Source organism: Protopterus annectens, chromosome 8.part0 (assembly GCF_019279795.1).
Source record: "Protopterus annectens isolate FY-2018-M chromosome 8.part0, PAN1.0, whole genome shotgun sequence".
Lineage (NCBI taxonomy): Eukaryota > Metazoa > Chordata > Ceratodontiformes > Protopteridae > Protopterus > Protopterus annectens.
This window is the reverse complement of record NC_056741.1, coordinates 357,644,333-357,659,150: the sequence shown is the minus strand read 5'-3', so window position 1 is coordinate 357,659,150 and position 14,818 is coordinate 357,644,333. Positions and strand designations below refer to the sequence as shown.

Below are 14,818 nucleotides of genomic sequence, written 5' to 3'. Positions count from 1 at the left end.
ATGAATACTAACTTGAGTTATGAGCAGTCCAGTGTTCCCCATTATCTCTAGACATTGTGAGTTTAAAGGGAAGTGAAATAACAGGATGAGTCAAAAGAATTTAGATTTGGAGGTGGCAGTCTAAGGTGTGAGTGGAAAGCATGGATAGAGCGGATTGGGGATATGGAGAGATGAAAAAGGGAGGGAGGAAGGTGGGCTGATAAGATAGTTAAGAGGCAATTTTTTCTCCTCCTTGAGGAAGACTAGGGAGTAAGGTAAGACTGCATGGGAAGGAATATGGGCATGAGCACTGAAGTTTGCAGTAGGAATTAGGGCAAGGACTTGTACTGGCAATCTGAATACTATGTTTGTGCATATGTCTGTATATAAGAAAAGCACCTACTTATGGTTAACAGATCTCTGTGGAATTTACCTTTCCTACTGATTGGCCTGTGCATAGTGGTCAACTTTTTTTAAGTCTTCTAAAGTATTCCTTACTATGTTTTATTCATATTTGTTCATATTTTATTGTTGATCCTTCATCATTTCCAAATATTTATACACTTCCTCTTGCTCAAGTTCTTTTATATCACATTCTTGTCCCAAACTGATGTTTTCTTGGTGCTGCAGTTTTTCTGTTTTAAAGGTTGCTTTTGCACATTTATCAAGACCAAATGACATTCTTATATCATCTCAAAAAGTTTTAACAACTTGCATTTGTGCTTTCAGTTCCTCGGCTGAGCTATGCAGTTTTAAATCATTAGCAAAGAGAAGTAAGAAGTCCTTACACTTTGTTGTTTTCTGGGAGCCAAAATATAGCCATTGCCTAAGCTACAAAGTAGACAGTTTAATGGGTTAAGGGCAAGGCAGAATAACAGTGGTGACAGAGAGTTACCCTGGAATATCCCCCTTTGAATTTTTATCCCTGGAATAACAATTTGTCCTTTATTATGACTTAATTGGAAAGTGGTCTGCCACTGTTTCATGGTCACTGTAATGTAGTTGATCAGTGTATCTTATACATTTTAAGCACTCTTTTATCCATGAGTATGGGATACTATCAAACACTTTTTTATAGTCAATCCATGACATACTTAGATTCTTCCCTTTTTTACAGTTCTCTACTATGACTTTATTTAACAACAAATGATCCTTTGTTCTATATGACTTTCTTTTATTGCCAGTTTGTTCTACTGCCATAATTGAGTTTTCTTCTAAATGACTATAAACTCTGTCAGCACCAATTCCTGTGTATAGTTTATACATTGTCAGAAGGCAAGTTATTGATCTATAGTTTTTGGGGAAGCTTGCAGGTTCACTCTTAAGTAGTAGCATTGTTTTTCCTGTTGTTAGCCAGGTTGGTGTCTGTTCAGGGTGCACATATAAATAGTTCTTACTCATAGCTAAATCTTCGTGCAAAGGTGTTAGCACTTTTAACCAGAAGTTAGGTACTGTATCTGGGCCTGGGGTTTTCCAATTGGAGGTTTTTCTTAACTTTGTTTCAATCTCTCTGGCTGTTACTTCATTCCATTTCATATCCTGCACCTTTAAACTTCTTATTCTTTCTTTTACTTCTTCTATTCATTTAGCATCTTTGTTATGTTCCACAGGATCTTCATAAATAGGTCTCCAAAATGTATCTATTTCTTCTTTTTTTGGTGGTCTTTCAATTCTTTTTACCTTATTTCCCAACTCTCTCTAGAACTTTTTGGGGTCATCAACAAATTGCCTATTTCCTACTTTTCCTTTATATCTGTCCGTGCATCTTCTAAGTTTTCTCACCAGTGCTGAGATTTTTAGCTTATTTGCAATAATACATGATAGATCCTGGTCTGTTCTAATACTGAACATTGCTTTTATTACGTCTATCTTTCTTAGTATTTTTATTGATCTGTTCCCTCTACTACATTCATCTAACAGTGACACTTCTTGACATAACTACTTTATAGTTTTCTCTATTCGATACTTCCATGATGGTATTCGATTTTTCCTCTTCCTTTCCCTCACTACCCAATGTTCTTGCAGTAGGACTTTATCAGTTATTAATTTAGCTGTGTAGTAATATGTCATGTTTACTTTTGTTATGTTGCATGGATCTCTATGGACAGTCCTAAATACTGTGTTCATTTGCTTTATCAAACTTCTGACTTTTTGGATTTTATTGACCTTCTGCAATCTATTTCTTTCACCGATCTTAATATGTCTATCTATCTCTATTAAGTCAAGCAACTCTTCTCTTAGTTTGTTTTCGTCTAAACTGAGGGCACATTTTTATTTTCCATTTCCTGTGGGCATTCTATAGAAAGTTCTGTAGCATCTTCCTGTGGCACATTCTCTTCAATTTCATCCTGTGCCATCCATTGCTCTGTCATATGGGAACTTACTGGCCTATCACTCCTCAACATTGACTATGTCAGAGTTTCCGCAGGTTCCTGTTCTTTTCCTTGTCCAGCTTTAAGTGAAGATTTATACTGATTTCCTGTGGAAGGCTCCAAAATATTTTTATATGGCACCTGACCAATTGCTTCCCGTTCCACTGGTTTTCCCCTTAATTTGGATATCCATTGCTCTATCCTGTTATGGTGCTTTCTGAATTAGATTTCTACACTGAATCCTTCACTTCACAGCTATTCCATAACCTCAGTTTCTGTTTCTTTAACTTATCCATTGCTAATCTCCTTTTCTACTTTTCCTCTTTGTCTTCTTATTTTTTGTATTGTAAAGTTTCTCATATCCGGATTCCTTTGCCTGTATTTCTCTTCGAATATTTTGGTGCTGCTCTTTTTTTATTGGTTAGTTTTGCTGGGTTTATATTATATGTTCAAAGAGACTTTTCTTTGAATATATAATCATCAACACCTAAAGAGCGAATGCTCTAAAGCGAGAATGGCCACGTCCGTGAATTTTTTCCTTGGGAAACAATTCAGTTGGCCATTATCGGGAATTGCTCTACATAGAGTGATCTTGAAGTTGATATATTTAGTTATGGGGGTTACGGGGGGCACAGCCTCCCACTTGATTAGAGTTTTAAAGTTTGTGTTTTTTGTGTATGGCCCCGTGAATTTTTTCCTGAGGAAAAAAATTCACGGACGTGGCCATTCACACTTTAGGGCATTCGCTCATTAGGTGTCGATGATTATATGTTCGAAGAAAAGTCTCTACGAACATTTAATATACCCAGTTTTGCTTTCTCCTTTGTATAAATATTACACCATATTAAATCTTTTTTTCTTTCCCTTGTCCATATTTCTCCTTCAGATTTCTCCTGATTTTCCTGCTTTTCCTTACTTTGTGGACTCACTCCATCTTGCTGTGATGTAACCTGTGTTAGACCTTCTACACCAAATGCTTCACTTACAGCTTCATAGTTTCATAGGTGTGTACTAGGCTAATGGCCCTGGGGCCTTTACAAGCCTAGCCCATAGGATTACCCTGGCATCATGCCACCCGACCTTAGTTCCCAGTGCCTCTGTCAAGTAGAGCCATTGGAGTTATCCCCGGGTGAATTTTTTATTTACCATCCACTCATCAAGATTTCTCTTAAAGAGGGTCAGCGAGGTGCTCTGCTTGACATGTATGGGAAGTCTATTCCATATTATGGGCAGTCTCTGGGTTATGAACCTGTCACTCCAGTACGTTCTGTTGATTGTGGTAATGAGGATGAGGCCTCTGAAGCTCGTGGTGTGGAAGGATAGAGATTTCTTTAGATGCAGCATTTCTAACAGAGCTGGGTCAGACATGGCTTTGTAAGTCAAGCAGAGATTGCCTCTAAGTAGGCGATATGAGACACAGAATAGTTGGAGTTTTTTGTGTCTGTCCCATTAGGACAAGTGTTTAAAGCCTCGGATCCTCTTTGTGAGGTACTTTTGCGGCCCCTCCAGTTGTTGCAGGTGAATAGTGCAGTACATGCCAAATGAGGCATTGTACTCAATGATTGGCCTAATGAGGGAAGAGTAGAGGGAGACGATGACCTCTTTCTTCCTAGATGCAAAACCCTTAGTAATGAGATTTTCCACATAGAAGGAATTTCTGACCACAGTGGTAATCAATGTGGTAATCAAAAGAGAGGTTGCTGTCAACCTGTGTTCCCAGATCTCTTATAATGCCTTCTGTGTTCAGTGGACTACCATCGATGTGGTAATTCATGGGAACCGGGTTTTTCCCAAAGGGGATGATGACACATTTTTTGGCATTGAGCTTAAGGCCATGGTTCTGACACCAGTCGTTGGTCTCAGTGAGGCCATTTTGTAGGATGTCAACATCATTTGGGGAGTTAATAATAGCTCCCAACTTGCAATCGTCTGTTAACTTTGTCAGCCGGAGTCCCATCGTGTTGGCGTGGACTTCATTGAAGTAGATACCAAACTGGAGAGGACTCAGGACCGAACCCTGTGGGACTCCACTCGTGACTAGTCAGCAGTCTGACTTGGAGTCAGCTACTTTCACACTGTGTGTTCTATCTGTGAGCCAGTTTGCAACCCATCTAGTGATATAGCAGTTGATGCCTAGCTTAGTAAGTTTTTCTTTGATTCCTGAGTGGAAAATGGTATCAAAGGTCTTGGCCAGATCAAGGTAGGCTGTATGAACAACCTTGCCTTCATCCACAGCTCTGGTGACTGACTCAAAGAAGTTGACCAAGTTGAGCAGGCATGATCTACACTTCACAAAACCAAACTGTGTGGGATCCAGAATTTGGAGATTCCCTATATCCTTGTTTATTAGGTCCATGATGATGCATTCCATAGCTTTGCATATCAGACTCGTCAGGCTAATGGGGTAATAGTTCCCAGGGTCTGTAGTCACTCCTTTGTGGAGAGGGACAACTGTAGCAGTGCACCATTTCGTTGGGACAAAGCCTGAGGTGAGTCTGTGATTGAACAGGGCACACAGGTGAGGTGCCAGTTCACTCTGTAGTTGATGTAGAACACAGCCAGGGATATTGTCAGGTCCCATAGAAGCTGTATTCTTGGCCTTGGACAGTGCTGTTTTAACTGTGCAGCAGTAATACTAGGTGCCTGGCAATCTACTAGTATTGTGATTGGTCCTTTGGGGGGAGAGAGGGGTAAAGTTGGCATTGAATCTGTTGGCCAGTATATTGACAATATCTGTTAGCTCAGTATAGGAGGTACAATTGTGCAGTAGTTCAGAGCAAATCTAGGTATTGCCGTGGAGAGTCATTACATAACTATAGAAGGCCTTGTGGTTGTCTTTACTGTCTGCTGCAATTCAGTTTTCATAGCTAGCTTTAGAGGATTTTAAGAGAGATCTCAACTTTTTGTTGAGGCTGATAAGGGAGTTTTTCCATTCTCGGGACTTCATCTTATTCCGCATCAGTTTCCTCCTTCTGTTGTAGAGTTTGTTTGTGGCAGGGGACCACCAGATTGGCTTCCTTTTTTTGGACGAGACCATCTAGGTTCTATTGGATATGGCGAGATCCATGCATTTGTGTACATGTTTGTACAGTGCATTGGTGTATGATTCGGCGGTCATGCAACTATTCTCTATTTGCATGGGTGCCATGAAGTTATCCATCTCTGTTTTTAGGAGCCCAAAGTTAGCTTTGGAGAAGTTTTTCATGGTGGTTACCTTTGCGGGGGGGGGGGGGGATGTGGATTTCCAAGGTGATTAGTTTGTGGTCAGATCTAACCGGGGAGGAGTTGACTATTGGTTTAGAGCAATGGTCACTCGTGTTAGTAATAAGCAGGTCAAGGATTTTGCTACCTCTAGTGGGGGGAAAGAATGAGCTGGTCCAGGGCATTGGAATTAATGAATTCCAGGAAATGTTGGGCAAGTATATTGGTACATGAGTAGTTTTCCCAGTTAATGGAGGGGTAGTTGAAGTCACCTAGTATAAGAGTGTTAGGTTGGACCCTAATATTCTCCAGAGTGCTTAGGAATGTGGAGTGTGAGTCTTGAGACATGGTTGGGGACCTATAGCAGGCTATGACCTGAATCGCTGTCTTACCCAATGTTAGCTGCACCTGAAGTATGCATTATTTTGGGTTACCAGTCTGGAGGTGTGCACATCCTTTACGAATATGGAAACACCACTGCCTTTGGAGCTTTGGTCCAAGTTCTGGGACCGTAAGGTGTGGAATGACTTATAGCCTGGTAGTGCAGGGGTGCTTTCTCCTGCCTTGAACCAGCTCTCTGTTACAGCAAAAATGCCGATGTTCTCCATTTTAAGGAGTGCTTCAAGCAAGTGCATTTTGAGATTTAAACTTCTAGCGTTGAGCAGCATGACTCTTAGATTGCATTTGTTTGTAGCTGTTATGGTGGTAAATTTGGTCTTTGGAACACTCCGTAAAAAAGGCACTACAGGGGTGGCAAGAGCCTTGGCCAAGATCCAGAAGCTCAGGGGTGACAGATGCAGGCCATCTTTGGCAAAGCATCAAGGTCTGTCAGTCATGTCATCACAGGCAGACAGATAATGGATCTCCTCAGAATGACACCAGAAACTTAGCCAATTGTTGAACTCAATCATTTTCTGCTTCTACTGTGGTATCATTCTGGGTGATGGTAGGATGCTGCTCAAGGTTAGGGTCATACCCATCTGGGCTACATAATCTGAGAGCTCCTCCATGTCTCTTTTCATGTAGTCCAGGGATGTACGTCTCTGGTCATTCACACCCACATGTACAATGACAGAGTCATATTTGCACCTCTTGTTGAGGGACCTGAGTGTGTGCATTATATGGTGGATCCTGGCACCTGACAGGCAGCTGACTGTTACTTTCTCCTTATTCAACCTAGTGAGTGGGACATCAGTGTGCCTCACTATCGAGTCACCTATGACTAGTGTGTTGGGCATGCTGTTTTACCTTAGGGGCTTTGGCTGAGTGGCACACTTTTTAGGAGAGTTATGTGTCTCGTGATTAGTGTTGTGTTGTGGTGGTCGAGTGCATTTCTGCCTTGGAGGTCTCTGCTGTTTGGAGAGATTTTTATTGAGAACCTCCACAAAGGTCAGTGTGTGGTTTGTGTTTTTATGTGAAGGCAGTGCTGGTGTGTGTTCTGGAGGGCTATGTGTTCCATGTGGTGTGGTGCAAGTATTGACCTTCTCCTCTTGACCAGCTATTCATATCTTGGCCGAAGAGTGCATGGCTTCCAATTTTGATATATAAGTGCCTCTCTTGCAAGTCTGAGTGTTGGGAGGTAAGAGGAGAGGGTTGTCAGTGTACATGATGGCAGTTGCTAAATTGCCTCAGGATGCCCAAGTTCACCAGGTTAGTAGGAGAAAGCACAGAGTACTGACCTTTAGACATGCCTGGAGGGGTGGGCATTAATAATAAGTACTGGATCTGTTCCCTTGTAGAACATTTAGTGCTGGTAGCACTTTTGTGTGCTACAATAATTGCTAAAAGAAGTCTGCTAAAGTGCTAGACCAATAAGCTAGTAAAAGTGCAGAAGAGGAGAGAACTAGCAGATCTAAGGTAAAAATTGAAGAGCAGACTTTGGCACCGCTCAGAAGCTTACAAACAGTCCCGGATACAGCAAGTCTATATCTGGTCTAGACTAGTTACAGGAAAGGCAGGAAACAAGCGCAGATGCGGGCTTTTAAACCAGAAAGTTGACAGAGATAGAAAAATTGCCCAAACGGCCAATAAAATACAATTTCTGGGCCAGAAACCACTCCTCCTGTGTAGATAGGCTACCTAGTGCTTACCACTCCCACTGATAATCTAGAAGGCTTCCCTCCAGTACAGAAAGGCTTGGGAGGCTCAGAAGCTTACATACAGTCCTGGATACAGCAAATCTGTATCTGGACTATACTACTTACAGGAAAGGTGAGAAAAGTGCAAATGCAGCTTTTAAACCAGAAAGTTGAAAGAAATGGAAAAACTGCCCAAGCATCCAATAAACTACGATTTCTGAACCAGGAACCAGTCTTCTTGTGGTAGATAGGCTACCTAGTGCTTACCACTTCCACTGACAAGCTAGAAGGCTTCCCTCCAACACAGAAAGGCTTGGGGGGCTCAGACGCTTACAAGCAGTCCTGGATACAGCAAATCTGTATCTGGACAAGACTAGCCACAGTAAAGGTGGGAAGCAAGCGCACATGTGGGCTTTTAAACCAGAAAATTTTTAAGCGATGGAAAAAAAATGACCAAACAGCCAATAAACTACAATTTCTGGGTCAGAAACCCCTCCTCTTGTGGTATATAGGTTACCTAGTGATTACCACTCCCACTGATAAGCTAGAAGGCTTCCCTCCAACATAGAAATGATTGGGGGGCTCAGAACCTTACAGTCTTGGATACAGCAAATCTGTATCTGGACTAGACTAGTTACAGGAGAAGCTGGAAAGAAGCTCAAATGCAGGCGTTTAAGCCAGAAAAGTTGAAAGAGATGGAAAAACTGCACAAAAGGTCAATAAACTACAATTTCTGGACCAGAAACCACTCATCTTGTGGTAGATAGGCTACTTAGTGCTTAAAACTCCCACTGATAAGCTAGAAGGCTTCTCTCCAACACAGAAATGCTTGGGGGGCTCAGAAGCTGCATTCCATAACTTCACCTTCTATTTTTTTAACTTCTACTTTACTGATCTTCTTTCCTACAGTCCCTTTTTGTGATATTCTTTTCTTTATTGTGAAATTTTCCTTATCTGGATGCCTTTGCCTGTATTTCTTTTTGAATATCTTTGGGACTGCTTTCTTTATACTGATTAATTTGGCTTTTTCCTTTGCATAAATATTGCACCATATCAAATCTCTCTTTCTTTCCCATGTCCAGATTTCTTTTTTATACTTTTCAAAAATCTCTAGGCTTTGTTGTTTATATTTTCACACTTCCTCAGATGCTTCTTTTTTCAAACAGATCAATGTTTCTTGATCTATATAGTGTTTTTCACAAATCTGTTGTATTAATGAATACAATTTTTTATTTGAAGCTTCTGACAGTTTTTCTTGTGAAGTATTTTTCTTTCCTCTAATTTCTCTCTTAATAGTTTGTATATCTTGCATATGGAAATTCTCGGCTTTTTGCATAATAGTAACAATGCATCATTTCTTTCTTATCCTCAGTAGTCCACCTTACCATTTTATGGTTCTTCTTTGGCCTATCACTTTTTGTGATTTTTGTGGACTACTACTTCCTTCTACAACAGGGGGGCCATCCCCCCTGGGCCTGGCCTAGCCCCATTGTAGGAATGTTTCCGTATTCTGTAAGGCTGTCATTAATTTCCTTAAGGATCTGCATCTAAATTCCCACTCTCTCCTTATGTCTTGAATTTCCCCTATTTTATCATCATCCCTTTCAACTTTGAATTATAGCTTGATGCTTGTGTTATGTATACAAGGCAAAACCGTGAGGTTCTAAAATATTCCTCCAAATCATGTAATCCTAAACCACCTTGTTCTGTTGGAAAGATCAACTTATCCCACTTGACCCTTGGCCTCTTCCCTTCCCAGATAAATTCCTTTAACTCTTTACTAATTATTGTCCACAACTTCTCTTCTGGTTCCTCAGGATATGATTGGTCTGTATATAAAACCAAAGGGACTAAAAACATTTTCACTGCTTGTAGTTTGCTATCCATAGCCATAAACGAGAGCTTCCACTTTCTCAGTTTTGTATTATTTTTTTTATTGCCTTCCCACATATCCATAGCTGCAAATAACAGAATCATGGTCAGGGGAGTATTGAGGGATTACATCATTTGCAAAGCAGATAACATGCCCTGACTGGCCTGCGCATTGCACACAGCCATGGGGCCATACCTCCCAACTGTCCAGATTTTCGCAAAATGTCCAGATTTTTTGTCTCACATTTTTGATCTGTTCCTCATAAAATGTGTGGTTTTCTGGCAAGTCACTGAAGGTTGAAGTCACTAAATAATGCCACACGTTTTAGTTTCAGACTTCATATCCTTCAGAAAATGCATGGTGATACATATTTTGTTATCCTAACAACTTTCTAAGTTTATATGAGCAATATTTAAAATCTGTCCCTATTTCCACTCCAACTCCAGCTGGAGGCCAAGGTGCTATCTGACCTCAGGTCATCTGGGTTGTAGCCAGGGTTTTACCCCTCCATACTTTCAAAGCTGGCTAATATTTTCCACAGTTACTGGAAAAGTATTCAATAAACATCTTTGCCATCTCAACAGGAAATATAACATGCATAATAATATGCAGTACGATAGAGCCAACAGGGCATAACTTCTTGATTTGGAAGCTGACATTCCTGTAGAACCATTTCATACTACCCTTCTGAGCTGATAGTATAAGCTCATATATATATGTTTACTAGCATGAATCATAGTTTTCATATAATATTTATATTTTGATCATTTAATATGGATGTGCTTAAGTCAAACTCAAAAGTCTCTGACAACCACAACATTTCTAATTTTCTCTTTTATGATGTGGTGGACAGTTTGACTGAACATGTAGAAGCATTGAAATACTTTTTACAAGTGAATTTTACTTACATTGATAGGAAAGAGTCAACAGCAATTCTTATTAATATAAAAGGTATAAACCACGTCTGTATAAGCGATGTCAGACTATAAGTCTTGATTATTTTCTGAGGAAATGTTTGGAATACTGTTTACTTTGTTCTCTTCAAAACAGGAGCACATATACTTTGTCAACAGACACTAACCAGCATGGGTTTATTTATTTATTTATTTTTGTTCCAAGCGGCAGCTCTGACCATCCACTGCCCGATACTGCTCCTACTACACTGACCCCCAATTCCAGTACTACCTTTAGTTTTGGTGCTGCTCGCTAAGAGAGAAGGGAAGATGAAGAGTGACGAATATCCAGTCATTTGCCCCAGTGTAGGGACTACCAGTGAGGTATAAATGAAATTGGAGAGTGACATTTTGGTGGAGGGGCAGAGTGGTACCTGCAGTGTCATCTATGCTGCTTGCCAGAATGTTTCTTGGCTATGTCCCTTGCCAGCATGATGACATATCCTTTTATAGCTAGTTTGACAATGAGGTATACCTTTTGAGGATGTGCCACCCTGAGCCCTAGGACAGCATCATCTTCCTGATCATCTTACCCCTTATAGAATTGGGATTACTCCCAGCTTCCACCTTCACCAGGGCTTGATCAGCTAAGTCATCACACCGTTGTCCCTCAGGATGGAGTTACCCAAACAACCTGCCTACCTGAATCAAGTTCCTGAACTGATAAGCAAACTCAGCTAGGGACATATTCAGGGATTTATCCTATACAGTGGTGCAGAATTAATCATTTTGGTTTATTAATGATTCTTCTACTCTCAAATATACAATAAATTTCTGTGAGATACATGAAATGTCTCAAGACCTGGGCCTTATAACACCAATAATATAACTTCACATAATAAAACACCTTTGACTTAATCCTTCATTTTGGTATTATCAAGAGCCTTCAGCAACATCATATAAATCCCTGTATAATCTCTTGAGTTGATTGATGGCTAGTCAGGGAACTTGCACAGAGTTATGATCCTTTGTGAATGTTCTCCTTGGAGATCTGCTACTTTTGAGTTTTCTAGAGAAGTCCATTTAGTGCCTTGTTTTGTTTGGCTATATTGATTTGCCATCTTTCCTCAATTCTTTTTTTGCTGGACAACAAAATATGTGGATGATTATAAGATGAGGAATGCTATTTATTCATGTGTGGGCATTGACAAAGTCAACACCTACTTATCTGGAAATTACATTTAACTGAATTAAGAATAGTGCAAAAACGTTTGGCAAATTCACATGATTTGTTTTGCAATGATGATATCCTTTTATTGTTGAAATTGTTAGGGGTTTAGGCAACATAATAAATAATAAGTTATTTTCATTGATCACACCCTTTGTTTAAAGGCTAGAGCAATAAAGTAAGTGGGCTCACTCTTCAAAGTCACATAAATAAGGGATACCATGATGTTAGTCAACTTTTTTAAGCCTGTAATTTATCCCCTTATTGAGTACACTCCTATACTCTTCACATACACTCACACTGATATGAATCTTATTTAAAGCTGTAATTTGCTGTGCTGAATACAATCCTCCATTCAGTGCAAACAATCAGATTGTTACAAGCATACTAGAATTGGTTAACAGAACATCTTTGAGAAAAATTCCATCTACACAAATACAAAATATTGTTTTGCAGTAAAAGAGTGGCAAAAATTAATTTATCATTTAGACTAAATTACTTAATCAGGGCTAACTTAAGTCTTACAGACAAAGCCTTACATGGTGATTTTATATTGGCAGTTTTAGATCTTGACTGCTCAGTTACTTTTAGAAACACAAGATGATGTGGCCCTCTTTTTGATACCCTGGAGGATCTTAGCATCTTCATAACTTAACGCAGGTGTGGAAGACTATGAAACTAAGAAGCAATGCTTTGTACCACATTACTTATCAGAGAAAGAAGGGAGAATGAAGAATGCAACAGAAGAAGCATAAAGGTAGAGATGATTATAGTAGTGCCTTTATAAAACATCTTCTCTGCCCAAACAGACTCTTAAAGCATGTCATTCATATGCTGCCAAGGTATTTAAATACACTAAACACCACTGAGACATGCATTAGACCTGATATAGCCTACATTAAGGAACAGCCAAACAAAACAAAATGAACAATTCTCTGATTGAAACTAAACCTTGAGGTGTGCAGTAAGGCACATTCTCAGTAAGATTAACAGATGCTGCAGTTTTTATTGCATATATGAGATGTCAGTGAGGGTTAGGAAGCAGGAAAGAAAAGTATAAAAAAAAGAGCTATCCAGCTTTAAAGATAATCCCACTAATCCCCGACAAGATGGTCACCCTATGACTACATAGCTCAGACTGGCTTATTACATCACTTATTTACATTGTTGACTGAGCTATACATGATTTTCCAACCAATCAAGGAACAAGCAGTTTATACATCCATCTGTAGGGGGTCTAGCCATCCAGAAATATAAAAGAATGCAACTGTCTGAAACTACTCAGCATATCTTCATGGAGACCTGGCAGCTGTTATAACCACGTCTGTGAGTTAAGGAAGGCAAGCACACACAGACCAATGCATGAATCACGACACTTTGCATACAAACCATACTAACTTTGACATTAAGGTCCACACCTTGTTCTCTCCACATAAAGCCTGCATTATAATGCAGTAGATCATACTGCAATATAAGTGTAACTCCACAACATCAGTGTTCTTCAAAAAGTGGAGTGGGGACAGCATTACTATAGGATTTATTTATACTCCATACTCAGCTACATAAGTCTATCTCCTGTCCTCTACAAAGTCAAACATCTTTGAAGAAGAAAGGAAAAAGAATATAAACTTTTAAAGGAGAACAAAATTATGCAAGACAACCCTGTGTATAGTGTAAATAATGCACCTACCAACATTAATGATATCATTATAGAGACTGGAAGCCTGCAAGGAAAATCAAAGAGCAGCAATGGTTCATGTCAGTGTCACAAAAAGAGCATCAAGGGTCTTGTTGCAAGGTCTGCCGAGAAGGAAAATGTTTCAATCTGAATACATTTGATGCTGTAATTAAACTTCTACATGTGCTCTTGTATGCTGCTAAGGGTTTTAACTTCATTGAGGAAGTTGTAATGTCTTGATAGTTGCTTCTGCCACAGTAATGTATTAGACGTTTAGACACTGTGCAATATCTACACCTTTTCCAAACAGCATAAAGTATTTAATGATTATTATACATAATGGCTGTCTTTGCACAGCACTATCCCAAGGAGCCAGCAGGATATGCCCAATCATAGAATCTAAACTACAAGACAAGACTCCCACTATTATAAGCAAAAAAACACCCTTAAAAACTGTATTCTGTTGGCATTTCTTTAACTTAATGCATACCAAAGAATGTCAGGTTAGTATATGTACAACAGCAAAGTGATTTATTTTGGAAGTCTTTTGATTTCTTGTCTCAGTTTACGTTTCAACATCCATTTTAATCACCCTTAATTAAATGTAGCTAGACTGGTCCTTGCATCACCAATGGAGATTTTATTTTCCTGGAGTCTTGATTTCGTGTTCAGCACCTTAATATCTGGTGAAGTGAGAAGCTGTCTAAGAGTAGGACATTCCTGCAGTGATAAAACACTGGTGAAGCTTTCTTTGTGTTTTTGTATATTTTCTTGTTTTCATTTTCATTCATGATAGACTTCTTGTTGTTCCCCCGAGGTGGGAATAGTTGTGTTGCAAGGAGGGGGTGGGGGTGAGAAGAACAAGACTGCCTTACATTTGAGTGCCATTGTCCAACTCAATCAAAACAGGATCTAAAAAGTAACAGAACACAAAATGCAAAGAAGCAAGCAACTCTACATTTTATTCACATTAAAACAAGTAAAAATGAGCATTGAAACACTATACTTTGTGGGGATTCATCAAGCTTCTGTGGAGAATATCTTCTTCAGCCTTCCATAACGAGTATTTTTTTTTGTTAGTTTTAAATGGCAATCTTGTCTTAATATAACAATTAACACTATTTTGTCTCTTTTCTAGCAGAACACATGAACCTATATGAACATGACACAAATGGTGATGTAAAGATGGACTGTGGTATCGCTTACCTATAACCCAAGGGAGATGAACTGGATAAAGACAGTTCTTACCTCCCTCCTTATCTTGGCCAACCTTCTGGCATGTGGGGTGCTATTCATTGTATCTAAATCCGAAGCTTCACCAGCATGGATAGATGTTTCCTCTGTGTCTCTGAGTCTATCAGAACACTTCATTTTTTTATCTGTTTATCTCTAATAGTGATTTTAATATCATGAAACAATGCCTCATAACCAATATGTCTAGCAAGTTACTCTGCCATCTCCTGGAGCTGCTCTAGCAATCATAGTTCTAAGTTACAGTATCTTGTGTGTGATGATA

At 39.5% G+C, this 14,818-nt stretch overlaps 1 protein-coding gene across 1 annotated transcript in view; it reads right to left on the bottom strand.

Annotated features, from left to right (window-relative positions):
* The window catches only part of CLCN1 (chloride voltage-gated channel 1), a 2,440,475-nt gene that overhangs the window by 416,137 nt on the left and 2,009,520 nt on the right, over window positions 1-14,818 (bottom strand). The gene's annotated exons all lie outside the window — the stretch shown is intronic.